This window comes from Mesoplodon bidens, assembly GCF_964165515.1.
Source record: "Mesoplodon bidens genome assembly, chromosome: 4".
NCBI classification, from domain to species: Eukaryota; Metazoa; Chordata; class Mammalia; order Artiodactyla; family Ziphiidae; genus Mesoplodon; species Mesoplodon bidens.
Window position 1 is genome coordinate 100,451,865 of NC_138160.1, and position 19,128 is coordinate 100,470,992.

At 38.5% G+C, this 19,128-nt stretch overlaps 1 long non-coding RNA gene across 2 annotated transcripts in view; it reads left to right on the plus strand.

Annotated features, from left to right (window-relative positions):
• The first annotated feature begins 46 nt into the window (after window positions 1-46).
• LOC308615725 overlaps window positions 47-19,128 on the plus strand; it is a 35,428-nt gene continuing 16,346 nt past the window's right edge. The window contains exons 1-2 of one of the 2 annotated variants that reach the window (XR_014015621.1): window positions 47-100; window positions 4,002-4,139. This is a non-coding gene — a long non-coding RNA (uncharacterized lncRNA). Of the gene's footprint in view, window positions 101-337; window positions 380-4,001; window positions 4,140-19,128 lie in introns of those variants that run through there. The other variant, XR_014015622.1, reaches the window with a different exon arrangement.

A 19,128-nucleotide genomic window follows, 5' to 3' on the forward strand; every position in this document is an offset into this window, starting at 1 on the left:
GCTGAGGACAGACCAATCTCTTTGAGGCTTGTGAGAGACGGTGTGCGTTTGAATGTTGAACGTAAGGAACCTAGTAAAAACCTAGAGAGCCTTGGAAGTGGTAAGTGTTGTCAAATTATGCTTTAGGTTAGGGCTTAATCTGACTGTTGGGCCAGAAAGCTTAAAAGGGAGAAGTGCATTATAAATGCAGTTGCGGTGTCTTCGGTCCTGGTAAAGACTACAAGCCCCAACAAGCACCGCTCCCCTAGGAGTCGCGCGAATACTCCAAGTGAATGTGAACCCTGCAGTGTCTCTGTCCCCGCGCAATGGTTACCCCGGCCGGACGCGCCTTTCCAGTTCGCTAAAAAGGAAAATTTTGAAAGGTTTAAACATTTGACAGGTACTAAAATGAAGGGTTTTCACCAATGTTTAACTTAACATTCGTTTTGAAGTAGTGCTGTTAACAGTACTGCACCAGCCCTGCGTTGAGCTGTTTTGGAAAAACCTAACAATTCCAGAATGTTTAGTGTCACAGTCTCAACTGTGAGATTCAACTCTAGTTGTATTTTAACACAAGATTTGTATTATTATTGATAAACGTCTGTTTATGTCTCCTCCCAGGTACCCTCTTAGGGACAAACTGTCCTGTATCCCAAGTGTCTAGCGCAGTGCCCTTTCCAACCTAGGTGTTCAGAAAATGTTAAATGAGTGAATGTAAATAGGAACCACCCACCAAAAATAAAAGTAGTTTTTTTAAAAAAAATTGCTGAACTGATTTTGATTTTTATACACTTTTCTTGTGGTAAAAAAACAAAAAACAGAAAGCAAAACAAACACCCCCCCAAAAAGTTCACACTATTACTTGGATAGGAGGAGTACTGGTAATTTTATTTCCTTTTGCTTTCCCTAAGTTTTTTGCAGTGTACATATACTTCGTTTAGCAATAAAAAAAGTTACTTAAAAAATAAGTTTAAGAAAAGAATCTAAAAATTAGTGGATATATGTATAACAGATATACCTTGCTGTACAGCAGAAACTAATGCAATATTGTAAATCAACTCTAATAAAAACTTTTTAAAAAATAAATTTAAGAGCCATCTCCCTTTTTTTAATTTGAAAGATGTAAATGAATTGCATTATTTATCCCAGCCTCCTCATAAAAATGAGGGATTTAAAACTTAACTTGTCTTAAAAAAAAAAAAACCTATTTTATTGACGTCTAACATACTTACAGTTTAATTTGTGTTTTAATTATTAATTCAGATTTTATTTTAAATGACTTTAACTTAATTTTATATTTTAGATCTTAAATCAAGCTTTTTCTATATTCCACATAAATTCTGTGTATAGCCCAAAGTTTAACATGTTTACTCATTCTATTCTGCCTATCTTTTGGTTTTGAAGGGCATACTGTTTAGCAGAATAAAAGAAACTAAGGGACCTAGTAGTTAGAAAATCTGAGATCTACTCCTGATCTGTCGTTTGCTGTGTGACCGTGGAAAATGTCTCGTAAACTTTGTTTTCTTCGTCTGTAAAATTAACAAGTTTAACCTGATTATCAACACATTTTGCTTGGCATTTTTATTCCTGATAAACATCTGTTCGTTTTTTTTTTTTTTATTCAAACAGAAAGTCACAAAAATTATAATCATCCTCATCAGTTCACTCAGTCCCATGTAATTAATTTTTTTTCATCTTGATCTTTTGTTAGCACTTTTATGAATTCATCAGTTTTCCATTAGAGTTCTGAAAATGCTTATTCATTCAGTTCAGCAGTATAGTCAGTTACCAGAAACCTGTACTTGTCGGAGTCTTTTCCATGAATTCCTTGAAGATGAAACCCTTTTATAGGAACATTTTTGCAAAAGCGTCAGAGTACACCCAGAACTGTCTGTAAATGACAAAAGACTTTAAAATGACCATGGTTAAAGATTTGATGAAAGTTCATAATAATGCAATTTACAAGGAAATTTAGTTATCTGAGATATACATTTTAAGGTAATAACTAGAATTATGACTTATACCAGAACATATAAGATTTTTAGAAATTTCATGTAATGTCTGAAACATTTATATTAACATATTTCCATACAAACATCTGTTAGTGTTTATTAAATTCCTTCATCCTTGAAATAAACAAGAGTTTGACTCCTGGCCTAATCAGTCATTTAGACAAGTTGCTTAATCTCTTCGTGCTTTACTTTCCTTATCTATAAAGTGGGGATAGTAATAGACTTTCTTCATACAATTATCATGAAGATTAAATGAGCACAGTGTTTAGCACATAGTCAGAATTCAATAGATGTTAGCTACTCATTATTATTATTATTAAATTGAATCTAACCTTTTGACATATACTTATTCCTTCTAAAGTTTTCCATATAGTGTCAAACCTCAGTCCAAATCAAATTTTCCAGTGATGTTTGAGATGCCACAAATGTTCTGAGGCCATCCCAGTCTGTATCCAAAACTATGGGACTACAGTACAACAACTAATGAAAAGTGAGGACATTCCTTTTACTCTTATTCAGAAAAAAATGCCCATTCAACAACCTATCTTTGATGTTTAGCAGATGAACTGTTTCAATGAAACAACTAAATCCTTTTACTATATCTATTTATTCCACTACAACTACGGCCTGCTGTCTGGTTTTATATAGTCCTTTAGCTGAGAATGTTTTTTACATTTTTAAATGGTTGAAAAAAATCAATAGAAGAAAAATATCTCATGATACATGAAAATTATATGAAATTCCCATGTCCATTAGTAAAACTTATTGGAACATAACAATGCATAGGCATTTAGATATTGTCTATGGCTGCTTTCACACTACAACTGCAGAGCTGAGTAGTTTCAACAGAGACTATATATCCTGCAAAGCAAAATATTTACTGTTTGGCCCATTAGAGAAAAAGTTTGCCGACCCCTGATGTATAGGAAGGATCCTCTACTGCTCTATGATCTATGAAATAGTTTTTGCTGTGCAGACTGGTTGTTGTACTGCATGACCACTCAGCTTAATTAGTAAAACATTTCATGTTGATGATTACACAAGCATCTTTAAATACATGTATTATATCCCTGATTGCCCAATATTTATCATAGCACAGAGTAGATCCTCACTAATAGTTGAACCCTGAATATAGACAGGACCTGACTTACATATATATAAAAAGAGTCCCTGAAGAACTACCTTGGAGAAGTGGCCATAGACAATCCCTTTACTTTCAAACTGCTGCTCTTCATAGATCAGCCTGTAATGTCACTCACCTCCCGCTTAACAAGGTTCTATTCAATCCTAAATCCAGTCCTGACTTCTTATGCAACTTGAGCATAACTCTGATCTTGTAGCAAAATTAGTAAGATAAGGAAATGGAAGAGATGGAGGTAAATTATGTCTTTCATCCTCCCTTCCCTGTCCCCTCTGCCCAAAGGCCACAAGTCCACCTCCTAACACAAAAAGTCCAGGGGAATTCTTGAATCTAACTATTCCCTGAACTGTAATTGAATTTTGTTATTCTGTTCTTTGGATGCTCAAAGGCTATGTGCCTTTGTGGTTTTTCCCTTTAGTTTCTTTCATTCTTTTTTTCCCTGTAGTTTCTTTAGTTTTATTCTTCAGCTTTATTTCTAAGAAATAAAAGAGGAAGGATGGGTCTGAAAAAGGAAGTCTTTTTTAAAATAAAATTTTGCCTTATTTTGCCTTATTGCTAGCAACAAAATCTCTTAGAAAACCAAAGTACTGTGGTTTTGGGGACTGGCAGGACAAAGGGATATGCTCTCTTCAGTGCTGGTCTTAAAGGGAAAGGGGACTTTTATCAGACTTGAGGGGTGGTTACAGTGTAAGGAAAAGCAAACAGGCTAAACTCTGAGATTTTTTGGGGTGGGGGAGGAGCATATAGGAAGTCAGCTCAGATGGAGAAGTAATCATGCCTCTTTCTCACTAGCTTATTTACTGACATCCCTGTCATTACCCTCCTCCCTGCCATCCTAAACTCATTAATATAAATCCCTTTCCTCCTAGGACCTGTGCCAAGGGACCCACCAAGAGGGGCTTCCATCCCCACAGCCAACACCCAACAGATGAGGGAGGTCAGAAGAAAAGAGTTCCTAATCCTATAACAAAGGCTGAATCAGGGGGACTGTGTTGCTGGAATTTCATGTAAGTATTCTGAACTCGTTATCTCACAAAAATAATGAGGATCTCTGAGCATCTAAGATATTGACTGCCCCAGAAGCCTGCCTGTATTGCCAACAGCAACCTTACTATAGCAAACTCCATCAAGAATGTTACAGGTTAAATAGATATTTGAGCAATGGTATAGGACCCTAGCCATTATTTATAATACTGTTACTATAGAAAAATTAATTCCAATACCTCTAATATTTGAAGATTAAATACTATTGGCCATTAAATACTATTGGCTCACCCTCACTTGCTCAACTGGAGGGTTTTCCACCCATAAACAATTAAAGGGCAATTTTTTATAAAAGCTAGTGTTTATTAAACACCCGCTCTGCACTGTAATAGGTATTTTATTTATCTCATTTAAATCTCAACAACACTCTAAGGGTAATATCTCTGTTTTACAAATGAAGAAACCTAAACTCAAAGAAATTAAATAACTTGCCCAAGGTCATATTGCCACCCAAAGATTTGAACTCAGATCTCTTGGGCTGCAAAGGCCCTTTAAGTGTTCCCCAAAGCCCCCTGAATCCCAAAGCAAATTCAGTCAGGGCCTACTATTTACTCCCTAGCTGGCAAGATAAGAAGAGACAGGACTTCTTTAAGTTGAGTCTTCAGTGATCAGCTGGTAAAAAGAACCATCTTCCCAAAACAATTTTCTCCTCCTTCCTCAAGATGGAAGGAAAGCTCACCTCCTTACCTTGACCCACGCCCAGACTATAAAGGGCAGGTTTTATCAAATGGTAAAATAAACATCTCCAACCAGAAAACTCCCTGATACACAGACAATTATAGGTGTTCACTTGGTTAAAGGCAAATACTTCATGGAATGTTTTGGAACTACCAATAAGTCACATGCATCAGATTATGGGTCTTCTAACACCTACTGGAGTTTTCATTAAGGGGGAAGCAGAAGTCAAGAGATGTAATTTTGAAAGGCAAAGGAGAGGCCATGTGGAAGACAGCAGCAGGCAGTTTTGTTTAGCCGGGAGCAACTTGAGAGCATTGGGCTCTGGGACAGTAATGAAGTGGAGGGATTATTCTAATCAAAATCCCGGCAAGTTATCTGTGGACATTGACAAATTGACTCTAAATTTTTATGGGAGGCAAAATACCCAGAATAGCCAAAACAATATTGAAGGAGAAAAACAAAGCTGAAGGACTGATGCTATCTGATTTCAAGACTTACTGTACAGCTACAGTAATAAAGACAGTGTGGTTTGGGGGAAAGAAAAGACAAATAGATCACTGGAACAGAACAGAGAATGCAGAAATAGACCGTGATCTATAGTCCACTGATCTTTGACAAAGGAGCAAAGGCAATACAATGGACCAAAGATGGTGCTGGAAAAACTGGACAACTATGTGCAAAAAAATTAGTCTAGACACAGACCTTACACCTTTCACAAAATCTAACTCAAAATGGATCACAGGGCTTCCCTGGTGGCGCAGTGGTTGAGGGTCCGCCTGCCGATGCAGGGGACACGGGTTCGTGCCCCGGTCCGGGAAGATCCCACATGCCGCGGAGCGGCTGCGCCTGTGAGCCATGGCCGCTGAGCCTGCGCGTCCGGAGCCTGTGCTCTGCAATGGGAGAGGCCACAACAGTGAGAGGCCCGCGTACAGCAAAGAAAAAAAAAAAAGGATCACAGACCCAAAATTAAAATACAAAACTATAAAACTCGTAACAGATAACATAGGAGAAACCTAGATGACCTTTGGATTGATGACGACTTCTTAGATACAATACCAAAGGCATGATCCATGAAAGAAACGATGGATAAGCTGAATTTCAGTAAAATAAAAAACTTCTGGTCTGTGAAAGACAATGTCAGAAGAATGAGAAGACAAATCACAGACTGGGAAAAAAATATTTGCAAAAGATACTTCTAATAAACGATTGTTATCACAAATAAAGAACTCTTAAAACTCAACAATAAGAAAACAAACAGCCTGATTGAAAAATGGGCCAAAGCCCTTAAAAGACACCTCACCAAAGAAGATATATAGATGTCAAATAAGCATATGAAAAATGCTTCACATCATATGTCATGAGGGAATGCAGAATAAAACAACAATGAGATACTACTACATGTCTATTAGAATGGCCAAAATCTGGAACACTGGCAACACCAAATGCTGTAGAGGATGTGGAGCAACAGGAACTCTCATGCATTGCTGCCGAGAACGCAAAATTGTACGGTCACATTGGAAGATAGTTTGGCAGTTTCTTACAAAACTAAATGTACTCTTACCATGCGATCCAGCAATCATGCCCCTCAGAATTTACCCAAAATAGTTAAAAACTATTTCCATACAAAAACATGCACACAAATGTTTATAACAGCTTTGTTTACACTTGCCAAAACTTAGAGGTAAACACTCTGTCTTTCAGTAGGTTAACAGGTAAATAAACTGTGGTACATCAGGAATGTGGAATATCATTCAGTGCTGAAAAGAAGTGAGCTGTTAAACCATGATGAGTCATGGAGGAACCTTAAATGCATATTATTAAGTGAAAGAAGTCAGCCTGAAAAGGCTACACACTGTATGATTTCCAACTATACGACGTTCTGAAAGAAACAAAACTATGCAGGCAGTAAAGAGGTCAGTCATTGCCAGGGGTTGGCGGTAAGGGATGACTAGATGGAACACGGAGGCTTTTTAAAAGCGTGTTGAAAATACTCTGTACTGTCAAAATGGGTACATGTCATTCTACATTTGTCCAAACCATGGATTTTGGTGATTATGCTGTGTCAGTGTAGGTTCATCAGTTGTAACAAATGTAGCGCTCTGGTTAGGGATGTTGATAATGAGGAGGCTGTGCATGTGTGAGGGCAGGGCTATTTGGGAAATCTCTGCTTCTGCCTCTTAATTTTGTTGTGAAGCTAAAACTTCTCTAAAGAAACTGTCTTTAAAAAAAAAGAGGGGGTACTATGATTCGGTAAATGATCAGAACCTACCACTTCCTCCTAGCTGAAACAGTAAGACAAGATAGGGAGGTAAATGAATGAACAGACATTTGGGGAATGTTTCTCAAACATAGGAAGGAATAATTACAAAAGACATATATTCTGAAAGCAAAGAAAACAGAAGATGTGTGCACGGGGGAAAAAGGTTTTTTACCCAATTAGATTATAAAAAAAGCTTATCAGATCTATGCTTGCACTCACTCATGTATGTATTATAGAATAACTGATGAGGCAGGACACAAAATTTTCCCATAAAAGAAACTGCCAGCCTCTTTTCTGCCTAGGACAACATAGCAAGTACCCTTGAAGCAATCTATGTCTAGGTGAGAGTCACTTGAGTGGCTCCTTTAATTGTGCAATATAAGCTGAGGCTAATTCTGCATGAAGATGGGGGAGTGAAGTTGAGTCATACACTCTGTCCACCAATATCTAATTAAGTAACACTCTCTATATAAATCATACATATTTATTTATATATATAAATAAGTATATATAAATAAAAGTATATATATATATATATATATATATATATATATATATATTTATTTATTTATTTATTTTTGGCTGCGTTGGGTCTTCATTGCTGCACATGGGCTTTCTCTAGTTGCGGCGAGCGGGGGCTACTCTTCGTTGCAGTGCATGGGCTTCTCATTGCGGTGGCTTCTCCCGTTGCAGAGCGTGGGCTCTAGGAGCACGGGCTTCAGTACTTGTGGCACGTGGGCTCAATAGTTGTGGCTCTCAGGCTCTAGAGCGCAGGCTCAGCAGTTGTGGCTCACAGTCTTAGTTGCTCCAGGGCATGTGGGATCTCCTGGATCAGGGCTTGAACCCATGTCCCCTTCATTGGCAGGCGGATTCCTAACCACTGCACTGCCAGGGAAGTCCCAATATAAATTATTATTATTATCTTTTACCAGCAAAATTTTTTTAGTAACAGCTACGTTAGGAAAGGAACAGAGATAAACCAGAAAAAGTTACAACCAATATACAAGTGGAAGATTTTGCTGAAGCTTAGTGTGGCTCTACTTGTATTTACCAGAAGCAATCCTTGAAAGTTAAAATCAAATCATTAGAATTCTCACAAATAATCCCAAATTTAGAGAGAAGTGGACTGAGAGTATATCCTTCTTTTTTTCCTCTTCTACCTAGGGAAGTGGAAATAGCTGTTATATAGGGATGGATGAAAAGAGCAATGAACAGCCAGAACCTGGGCTGCCTCTCACTGGTCAACGCTTAGGCTCCAGGGCCCTACACTGAACTGGGGAAATGGCAGTGGGACTTCCCATGAAAATGGGATTATGAGCCTGGCAAGTATCAGAGAGTACACTAAAAGGAGATTACATAAATCTACAAAATTCCATCAGAGTACATGCTATTAACCTCTAGGCTATACTGCTCATTTTAGGTTCCCTGGCCACAGTGATTGACTCAGGGATGGACCCCTGGGTCAATCAGAACCCTTCTCTGGGATTTCTGTGCTGTAGCTGGCAGGGAACAGTTACATTTTTGAAAGAAAGGACCACCATCTCTGAACATAGAATGATGTCTGAGTGTTTTAGGGAAGAACAAAGACCGAAAAGTAAAGTTCATTTTTGATTGGGAATAAGAGGATGTCATGACAATCTCACTTGAACCCTTGGTCCAGTCCTGTGTAGTGCCCATCTTACCCAATTATGTAAGACCAAAATCTTCCCCACCTGCTTCCCCCAACCCTTAAATTAGTTTGAGTTTTAATTCTGTTTCTGTCACTTTGGATCACAAGGCTAATACATGGTAACGTATAGTCCAACCAGCACGAGAGTTCCAATTTTCCTGAATCTTTGGGAAATATTAACATGTGAAGTAGCAGAGGGAACAGCATTAACTATGGGAGAAAGGTAAGAATACCATTCCTGAAAAGTGCTTTTTACATAATTCAACATAACTTGGTTCAATTCTTGCCTGTAGGATTTTAAAAAATAAAAGTATAGACACCAGGTAGAAAATTAATTCCACAGAAAATGTATAATAGAGCTCTGAGCAAGTAAAAGAAAACAGAGTTGAAAAATGAATAAATTACTTATTCTGACTTTACCTGCTGATTTTTCCTTTCCATACAACAGAGGAAAGAAAAAGAGAACCTTTTTAAGAGGGAAATTCAGTAAGCAGCTTTCTTAAAAAAAACACTTTTCTGTAGCTGAAATTGCCAGGAATTCAGATGGCCACAATTTTCCTGTGTTCTAGAAGTACATTGCCATATGCTCAGTGCAGAGGCTTTTGATTATAGTTTCTGGATCAAAAGCATCCACAGAGAGAGTTCCAGGTTGTAAACAGTGCTTCAGTTAAAGCACATCTGTCTGAACCAATAATGGATTTTTAGTAAACAGGACTTTTTTCTTTCTAAATCTTAAGAGCCAGAGGTAGATAAAAGAAATGCCCTTTTGCTCTACATGAAAAGGTCACTTTAACAGTATTTATTTCTGAAAAAAAAAAATCCTCAAGTTTGTGATTTTCAAAAAAATTTAAAAATATATAGGATGTTATTTTTTACCTGTTTCTAAATTTCTCTCGTTGATAATGACGTATGGTGTCGAACATGGTACATTTGTTTGCTTACTATTCTTCCTAGAAAGTTGTTATCTTGGAAAAGAAGGGAGATAAGATTTTGAACTTTTCTCATAGAAGAGTAGGAATGGAGACAGGCTGCTCATTGACAGCATTAGATGACTGGTGTTTTACTAATGTGTGAAACATAAGGAGACTATAGCAGGACAAGCCATTTTGGGTAGGCAAGACTAAGACTAATTTCAGTGTTAGAAGTAATCGTGGGACACCCATAGTGGAAGATAGTTGGAGAAATGGGATTGGAGCTAAGGAATGATTACAGAGCTAGTAATATAAAACCAAGAAAGAGACATTAAAAGTATCAGGAGTTGACCCTCAGGAAGAAAGGTGGTTTCTAAGGAGAGAGGGTGAAGAAAGCAAGGAATGAAGAACCAAAAACTAAAGCTTAGTGACTACCCAATAGTAGTAATCAGGGGTCAGCTCCTCTAATGTAGTCAGGCGGATGGGAGAGGCATCAAGGAAACATAGCAGGGACTTTAAGAAGCATGTTGCTTGAAAAACAGTATGCTTCTCAGATTGTGAAAATAATTAGTCTAAGAAGAGAGCATTGGTATTGGATTTAGGATTTTAGATCACTGGTGACCTTCTAAATGCATAAAAAGGACATAAGGAGGCATCAACTGGCAGCAATATCTATAAATTGTCTTTGCCTTTGTACTTATTGTCCTTTTCTCAAGGCAGAAACTGAAAGGAAAACTATGAAGAAAATTACAAGGCTTGGAAGAATTAGCCCACCATGAGGGACTCAGTCCTTCAGCCAAGCCTTGAATCTGACTTGGACACTGAGAGCTCTATAATAGATGAAGACAGTATCTTCCTTTTTTTCCTTGCCTTCTTTCCTTTTTCTTTTTTCTTTCCTTCCTTCTTTCCTTTCCCCCATACTTCTTTTTAAAATCTTTTTGTTTTAATTTTTGTTTTAGTTTTCCCCAATATCTAGAAAGCTCTGACAGGGAAAGATGCTGACTGGAGAATACTTAGACTACAACTGACAAAAGGGCAATGGTTTCCTAGGCTTCAGTCAGAGAACAAGTTCTTTGTAGCACTGGCTCTGGAGCACTGTCCTGAAGGGTCTAATTAGTTTGCTTCTCTGACCTTGATTGCTACCTTTTGAAGAAGCCTTAAAGCCTGTTGAGTCTCCTAAGCTTGCCAAGCCCTGCTGCGGTCAGTCTAGTCAGCAATCTTGCCCTGCCCAGGCCTCTTGCTGTCTGACCACACTGCTTAGCTAACCCCATTTGGGTCACGCCCTATTGCTTATGGCTCCTTTGGAAAGGCCCATCTAAGAGCTACCTCCTTACATAAATGTAAAGACATTAAACGTTCTTGATGGAGTTTAAAAACCAAGGATATAAGGAATCCAGGGTGGAGGGGTTGGAATGGTCAATGGTAAGTGTAGAAATAGAGACCTTTGGTTAGAGAGGATAGAGGCGGGGCAAGAAATGTTCAACCTGATAGTTTTCACCTTTTCTGCAAAGTGGGATGCTAATCCTTTCCAAAGAGGCAGTATGAATTTTATAATATATGAATTGTGTCTCAATAAAGCTATTTAAAAAAGGAGTACATGTAAGAGATGGGATAGGATTAGAAACTTATTGAGTTTTAGAAGTCATATTCATATTAATATGGCAGTTCCTAGTTAGGGATCCCTTTAATGATGTTTCTATATAGAGCGACTGCAATTGTCTATATGTTCCCCTCTTCCTTTCTTATTGAAATATTAGATTGCTCCAAAGGTTTCCACAGAACCTTTTCAACTTTCTGGCAGTCATTCCAGGGGAGGAACAAATGGAACATAACCATATGTTTCCTTATCAACAAATGTAAACATGACAGATATAGTAAATACTCTAATACATAAATAATATTTATATAGTCTGTTTTAGGCTGTACTTAACAGACTAGGCAGCCAGTGGTGGCTTAAATAATAAAGACATATAAGTGTGTCATACAATAAAAATAGTTCCAGGATGGTACAGCAACAAAATGTGGGATTTCTCCTGATGGGCACACGTTGACTATAGCAGCTCCAGATTTTTCCTCACCAGAAAACAAAGCAGGAAGGATGGGGAAGGAAAGAGGCATTGTCCTCACTTTCTACTTTTCTTTTACCAGTGAGGAAAATCTTTCTGGGAAGTTACCAAGCAAACTTCCTATTGTATTTCCATGGCCAAAATTGGGTCACATTGCTAACACCTAGCTTCAAGGGAGGCTGGGAAGTGAATGAATAACTGGCTTTTTAGCCTTAGATAGAGAAGTACAAGAAAGGAGGGGACTGGAAATGGCTTTTAGGTAGGCTACCAAACGGTCTGCTACATTATTCACTGGGAAAAAGTGTAATACAACCAGAAAATATTTGCTTGAGGAACTTCCAATATGAGCAGATTTCATTTAAACTGAGATAAAACTCAAAAACTGAGGACTAAGACAAGAAAAATCTCAGACTTGAATAGCAAACAGAACTTCAAAAACCAAAACATGAGCATATGAAAATATTTTATGAAAATAAAACTGTTTAAGGTAGCTTTGTGTTTTGGATTCCAGTCAGTTTGGGAGAACTACAGATTTCTTGTAGTAGCAGCTAACTTTTCCTGGAATTCTCCTGTATGACCCCCAGATATATACCTAAGGGAACGAAAGGCATGGATGTTTCTATCCCAAATAAGTTAGCTGAAAGTGTTTCTAACAACTACTCCTAATTATGATATTTGTTTTTCTTTTCATTCAGTTTTGAATTGGGTCACACTAAGCATCTCTATACTTCTCAATGAGGTTTTAAGTAAAACACTAAAAAAGTGCTGATATTTGGGAAAGTGTAACCTAATTTTTCAGACCTTGGATCCCTGCAAAACTCAAAAACTTAGAAAAACAGAACAACTGTTTTTCGTTCAGACTGTGACCATGTCATATGTTGTGAAGGAGTACTACTAATTAGTAACTTCCTAACTCAAAGAATATTCATTGTACTGTGGCTGAGGGCCTGCCATATCAGTAAACAAAGATGTTGAGGCCATCTAGCCATCAGCCACTGCAGCTGTCCCCGACTGTGCACCCTGAGGGGATTCAGGATGGAGAAAAGCAGGATACTGGCCCTAGATAGTTAAGGTGCATATCAAAGGAACAATTTCAATAAGCCCAGACTCTTGCATCTTCCCATATATAGAAAAGTGCTAAATTCATTAATTTGACATGTCTGATTTTCTTTAATTAGCAGTAATCTCTTCGTGTTCCAACTACCTTTTTTTTGGGGGGGGGGCAAAAACTTTTAGGTTGTGCAATATTTTTCAGTTGACAGTACCTTTTTATTATATAAATTGAGAAAAAGAACCACACTGGTTTTTCAATGTTATTAATGAATGAAGAAATTGTTCATAATTCTAACTTTGAGTACATTGACCCTTGGATTTTTACTTTTAAAAAAGGAAATACAGGGCCTCCCTGGTGGCGCAGTGGTTGAGAGTCCGCCTGCCGATGCAGGGGATACGGGTTCGTGCCCCGGTCTGGGAGGATCCCATATGCCGCGGAGCGGCTGGGCCCGTGAGCCATGGCCGCTGGGCCTGCGCGTCCGGAGCCTGTGCTCCGCAACGGGAGAGGCCACAACAGTGAGAGGCCCGCATACCGCAAAAAGAAAAAAAAAAAAAAAAAAAAAAAAAAAAGGAAATACAGGACTGATTAAAAAGAGTACCCTATGCACTATTATGAGAGTCTATAGTATAGAAAAGAAGTTATTTAGACACATTCAAACCGTAGGCTTCAATTTCTGTCTTTTCCAGTGTATCACAGCTGACTTCCTCTAAAGATAAGTAGGAAAAGTTATTACCAGATTCTGCTTATAATTAAGAATATTCTTTCCAAAGATTGTACACAAAAGACATTAAAGAAGAAAGAAAATTCACAAATAAGAGCCTATGGAAGGGACTTTCCTTGCGGTCCAGTGGTTGGGCCTCCAAGCTTCTACTGCAGGGGGCGGGTTCCATCCCTGGTCAGGGAACTGAGCCCCACATGCCTCACGGCACGGCCCAAACAAAAGAGTCTATGGGGATCCACTCAGAACCCCAGAGGTGGTATAAAGATTATTTGAAACTAAAGACATTTGAGATTCAACAGATAAAGAAAGAAGCTGCCTTGGAGCTTCTTTTATTAAAAGCAGAAACTTTTGGGTAATGAGGTTGCCATAAATTCCCTCTTCTGGCAGCTTTTACTCCCAGGAAGGAAGCCAAGAGTAAATCTATTATAAATCCCCTCTCTGGTGAGATTTATAACCTTTAAGAGGAAAGACCACGGGTACCTGCTTAGAAAAACATTATCACAAACTTCTATCTCTCCTTTGTTCTCCTAAAACCCATTTGTCTCTCTTAAATAAACTTATAATTCTTCCCAAAGAAGTCTTTTCTCCTCTCTCCTTTTCTCTTACTGAGTCAGGTATATAAGCCTCTAACTTCAACGACTTAATGAGCTAGCTACTTCTTTTGTTAGTTCCATTATGCATACAAATATACTGTTTTTCTCCTGTTAATCTGTCTTTTGTCACTTTAATTTGCATGCCCCCAATTAGTATACGGAAGAGGGTAGAGGAAAAGTTTTTTTCCTACCCAGCAAGTCTGCCAGTTTTCACAAATGGTGCTATTGGCATTTTTGGTGGGACAGTTTTTTGTTGCATGGAACTGTCCCATAATTTCAGGACATTAAGTGTTCCTGGCCTCTGCCAACAGGGCTCACACACCCCACTGCCCCCCATCTCACAACATGTCAACCAAGTATACCCTGTACATATCCTAAATAGGATTGTCAGATAACATTTGGATTTCATATCATTTCAGAATAATTTTTATGTAAGTATGTTCCAAATATTATATGGGATACACGTATACTAAAAATACTTTATTGTTTGTCTGAAATGGAAACTTAACTGGGCTTCCTGTATTTTTTTAATAGATTTTTTTCTTGTAGAGCAATTTTAGGTACACAGCAAAATTAAGAGGACAGTACAGAGATTTCCCATATACACCTGTCCCCTGCACATACATAGCCTCCCCCATTATCAACGTCTCCTACTAGAAAGTTACATTTCCTACAACTGATGCACCTCCACTGACACATCATTATCACCTCAAGACCATAGTTTACATTACCATTCACTCTTGGTGTTGTACATTTTATGGGTTTGGACAAATGTATGATGACATGTATTGAGTAGTACGTACATCTTACAGAGTAGTTTCATTGCCATAAAAATCCTCTGTGCTCCAGCTCCCTGTATTTTTATTTTTTAAATTTTTATTTATTTATTTATTTTTAAGAATTTATTTACTTTATTTTTGGCTGTGTTGGGTCTTCGTTGCTGCTTGCAGGCTTTCTCTTGTTTCTGTGAGCGGGGGCTACTCTTCATTGCAGTGCTCGGGCTTCTCATTGACGTGGCTTCTCTTTGCTGTGGAGCATGGGCTCTAGGTGCGCGGGCTTCAGTAGTTGTGGCTCGTGGGCTCAGTAGTTGTGGCTCTTGGGCTCTAGAGCACAGGCTCAGTAGCTGTGGCGCTTGGGCTTAGCTGTTCCACGGCATGGGGGATCATCCCGGACCAGGGCTCAAACCCTGCATTGGCAGGCGGATTCTTAATCACTGTGCCACCAGGGAACCCCTCCCTGTATTTTTAAATGCTTAATCTGGCAATCCTAATCCAAAGTCTCCCTAGAGGGGTGGTACCACCATTCATGAGAACTACCTCCTTTTAGAAAGAGCCTTGCCAACTTGTCTAACATTCAAGAATTCAAAAATATTGCAGGGCCTCCCTGGTGGCGCAGTGGTTGAGAGTCCGCCTGCCGATGCAGGGGATACGGGTTCGTGCCCCGGTCTGGGAGGATCCCATATGCCGCGGAGCGGCTGGGCCCGTGAGCCATGGCCTCTGGGCCTGCGCGTCCGGAGCCTGTGCTCCGCAACGGGAGAGGCCACAACAGTGAGAGGCCCGCATACCGCAAAAAGAAAAAAAAAAAAAAATATTTCAATCATTCATTTATTCAGCAAATATTAAGTTGCAACATTTTAAAGTGTTTACTGGGTATCTTAAGTTTCATTAGGTATTGTAAAAAACAAAAATAAATAAGACATAATCCTTAATCTCCAGGGACAGTCAAATGCTCGTTCCCCCACATCAGCTAAACAGTCTGTGGATACGACAAAGCTGAGTTTATTGTTTACTGCAGTAAGAAAGAACACTACCACAAAAGTGTCTTAATGGTGTCTCAGAGAGAGGACAAAGTTGGGATATTTATTGAGATTTTGAAGTTTGGTTCAAGGCAGGTCTTTTAACTTTAGGCGGAGAGGAGAGTTGATTAGGATTGCACATGGATCATTATATGAATTACATGGATGTTATAGTTTAGAATTAGTGGACACAGCAAGGTGAGGCTTTGGGGGCAAGTCTTGGGATGTAAACTGTTGTTCGATACCTTCTATTGATGAGTTGATGATTCTCCCAGGAAATTCCACCATTTGACATTTTCCTCTAGATCAAATAGTTAATGCTTGTTTACCTTTTCCTGGGAAAATCAGTAATTATCCTGGACAGTTATGCTTAGAATTTCAGAGGTACACTCTTGCTTTTCACAATTCCACAACCACGACCTCATAGACTATAAATTTCTGTGATTCTACATGTAACCAAAATGTGGATGACCTTTTGTTGTCTTCTAAAGATGATCTAAGTCCCAAGACTGATTCTCTCTACTTACTGTTTTAGCTCAGAAACGCTGTAAGTTTCCCAAAGAGAATTTATAATGTTATCAAAGTTCTTTAGCTAGGACATAATATATCCGGAGGAGATAAACCCTTTCTTCCTGGCAGACTATAGGCTGTTCAAAGCTTTGCCAGGCCAGTAACAAAGACAATTACGAAGAATCCTAGATGGCACTGACTTTTTCAGAAAGTGGATTCCCAGCTCTTCTGAAATAATGACGTCTTTGAATAGCGTCTGTTAAAAGCAGCTTTATGAACTAAGTCTTTGGTAAGGAAACCTCTTCTTTTGAAACCTAAACATGAACGGGCCTTTTGTGATTTATAATCAGCTTCCCACTGTGCTTTGTCTAACGACAGTAGTCACAGCAGCTAATCTAGTAGAAACATCGACACGTTATTAGGGGGACCCCCTTTAAATCCGATGTTCCTCCATACTGTAAAATCTTTGATTCTCACTGAAAACACACCACAGTTCTTCGTAAATAAACTTACCTCCTGTGAAATCCTGTTACATTTTTTGTTACATATTTCTGATGATTGTTATAATATATACTTTAAATCCTGCTACATTCCTTCTGTTACCGAGTCCAAGCTCGCTCTGCTCGCCGCATGACAGGCCAGTAAATCGGAGACGAGGTGTTGAGGCAAGGAGTGCCACTTTATTCGGAAAGCTGGCAGACCGAGAAGATGGTAGACTAGTGTCTCCGAAAAACCATCTTATCGGGGTTTGGATGCCAGTTTCTTTTATAAAACAGAGAAGGGGAGGAGATGAGGAAGTAAAGTAAAAAGGCCATAAGATTTGCAAATATCCCCTGGAATGGCCGGCCTAGGGGAGGGAATGTGTTAATTTCTTCTTTCTTGCAGCCATCCACAGGTGGACAGGGTCAGGATGTTCCCTGAACAAAGGCACTCTGGTTTAACATTCAGGCAGAGGGGCAGGGTTCCCTGAGGCAGACCATGGTGTATAGACAGTATCCTTGTAGTGATCAAAAGTAACAGGAAGCGAAAGTTAAAGTAAGAGAAACAGATCCAACATGTAGTCAGATTTGGCTCTTCCCTGTTACACAAGGACTTGCATTTTGGGTGGCTAGAAAAATTGGCTGACCGAAATAAGAGATGAGTTTATCGTGGGAAATGTGGGTACCCTGATCCCTGCCTCGAATAAAGCAATTTAAAGGAAAGGAAGCAATTTGGTAAAAGCATAGTTCTTGATTAATAAATTGGGTGTTTTACCTGAAAGTTTCTGTTTTTACTATTACAAATATATCTTGACCCTGATAAATAGTCTTACTTATATTTTTAACTGCCCTAAGACTTAGCTTTAAGAAAAGAATTACGCCACATGTTCAAAATATACCTTCTCCTACCACAATCTAGTTGCTGCAGATTTTTGAAACCTCATTCTGGACAAGCATAAATTTGTGCAAATGTACCTACTTTTAACCAGATGTTATTCAATTTGAAAAGCAGTCATATTCTGATATTCAAGTGCACAAAGCGACTTTTAGACTTGGCCAATATTCTTATACCTGAATAACAAATTTACCTTTGTGTGTCTGTGTATGTGCATATATCTGTATACGTGTACCCACAAGTATCATTTCCCATTTTTGTAGTATCCTTTTACAACCTAAAACCAACATTACATGCTGTCACTTAATGGTTTCCTAATTATTATTGCTATGTAGCGTTGTTAGTAAACATTGTACATGGAGAGAAGTATTACAGTTAAATCAGCTGAACTACAGTTCAATGCTCTGAACCCAGTAGGTTTTTGTTTAGAACATAAGCAGAGTAAAATCTAATGATAGACACAGGAACATGTCATACCTTTGTTCTGTTTTCTTTTTTTTGAACCTTAGGTTTCGAGGGTTAAGCTAATAGCCATACTTCCTTGTTCATGGCACAGATGTGCAACCCTTCCTCCCATCCTCTCACTTTTTAAAAAATTTTAGGTAAGGGAAATATTTTACACATGTACTCTTATTCTGCAGGGTTTAGAGGGAAGTCTTAGGAGTCAGAGAGACTAGAGTTTGGATCCTGATTCTTTGCCACTTAATGAGCGTGCAATCTTGGGTAAATGATTTGACCTCTCTGAGACTCCATTTTCTCATCTGTAAAATAGGAATAATAATAACCTCGTCGTGGGGTTGTTGTAAGAATTGGATTATGTGCTTAGAGTGCTCAGCACAGCATCTGGTACATGTTAAGTGCTCGTTACATTTTTGCTACTGTTATTATATCACCAATGGCATAAGAACTTTTGGTCAAAGAGCTATCCAGGCTAGGAATATCCACTATCAGTATGCTGCATAACTTTAAGCAAGTCACTTTGCCAAAGTGTTACTTTGTTTCTGCAACTAAGACATGGAAATGACATTACAAATTGTGCCTTCTAAATAAGATTGTGAAAAGTTAAAGCCCTAAATAAATGTTAATAATTTATGCCACCTCATTAAAATCTGTAGTTACGTTTATAATCCTGAAGATAAGTATAATTAATATTTGGTATTAGTAGTGTGCCTTCCACTCAGGCATTAATAAGACATTGCAAAGATGAGCAAGCATAGAGCATTGAACCTACCTAAGGTTATGGACTCAGTAAGACAGGAGGAGCAGATATTCTGTAAATGACCGGCAATCAGAAATTTATCTTTTCTGAAGATTTTCATGT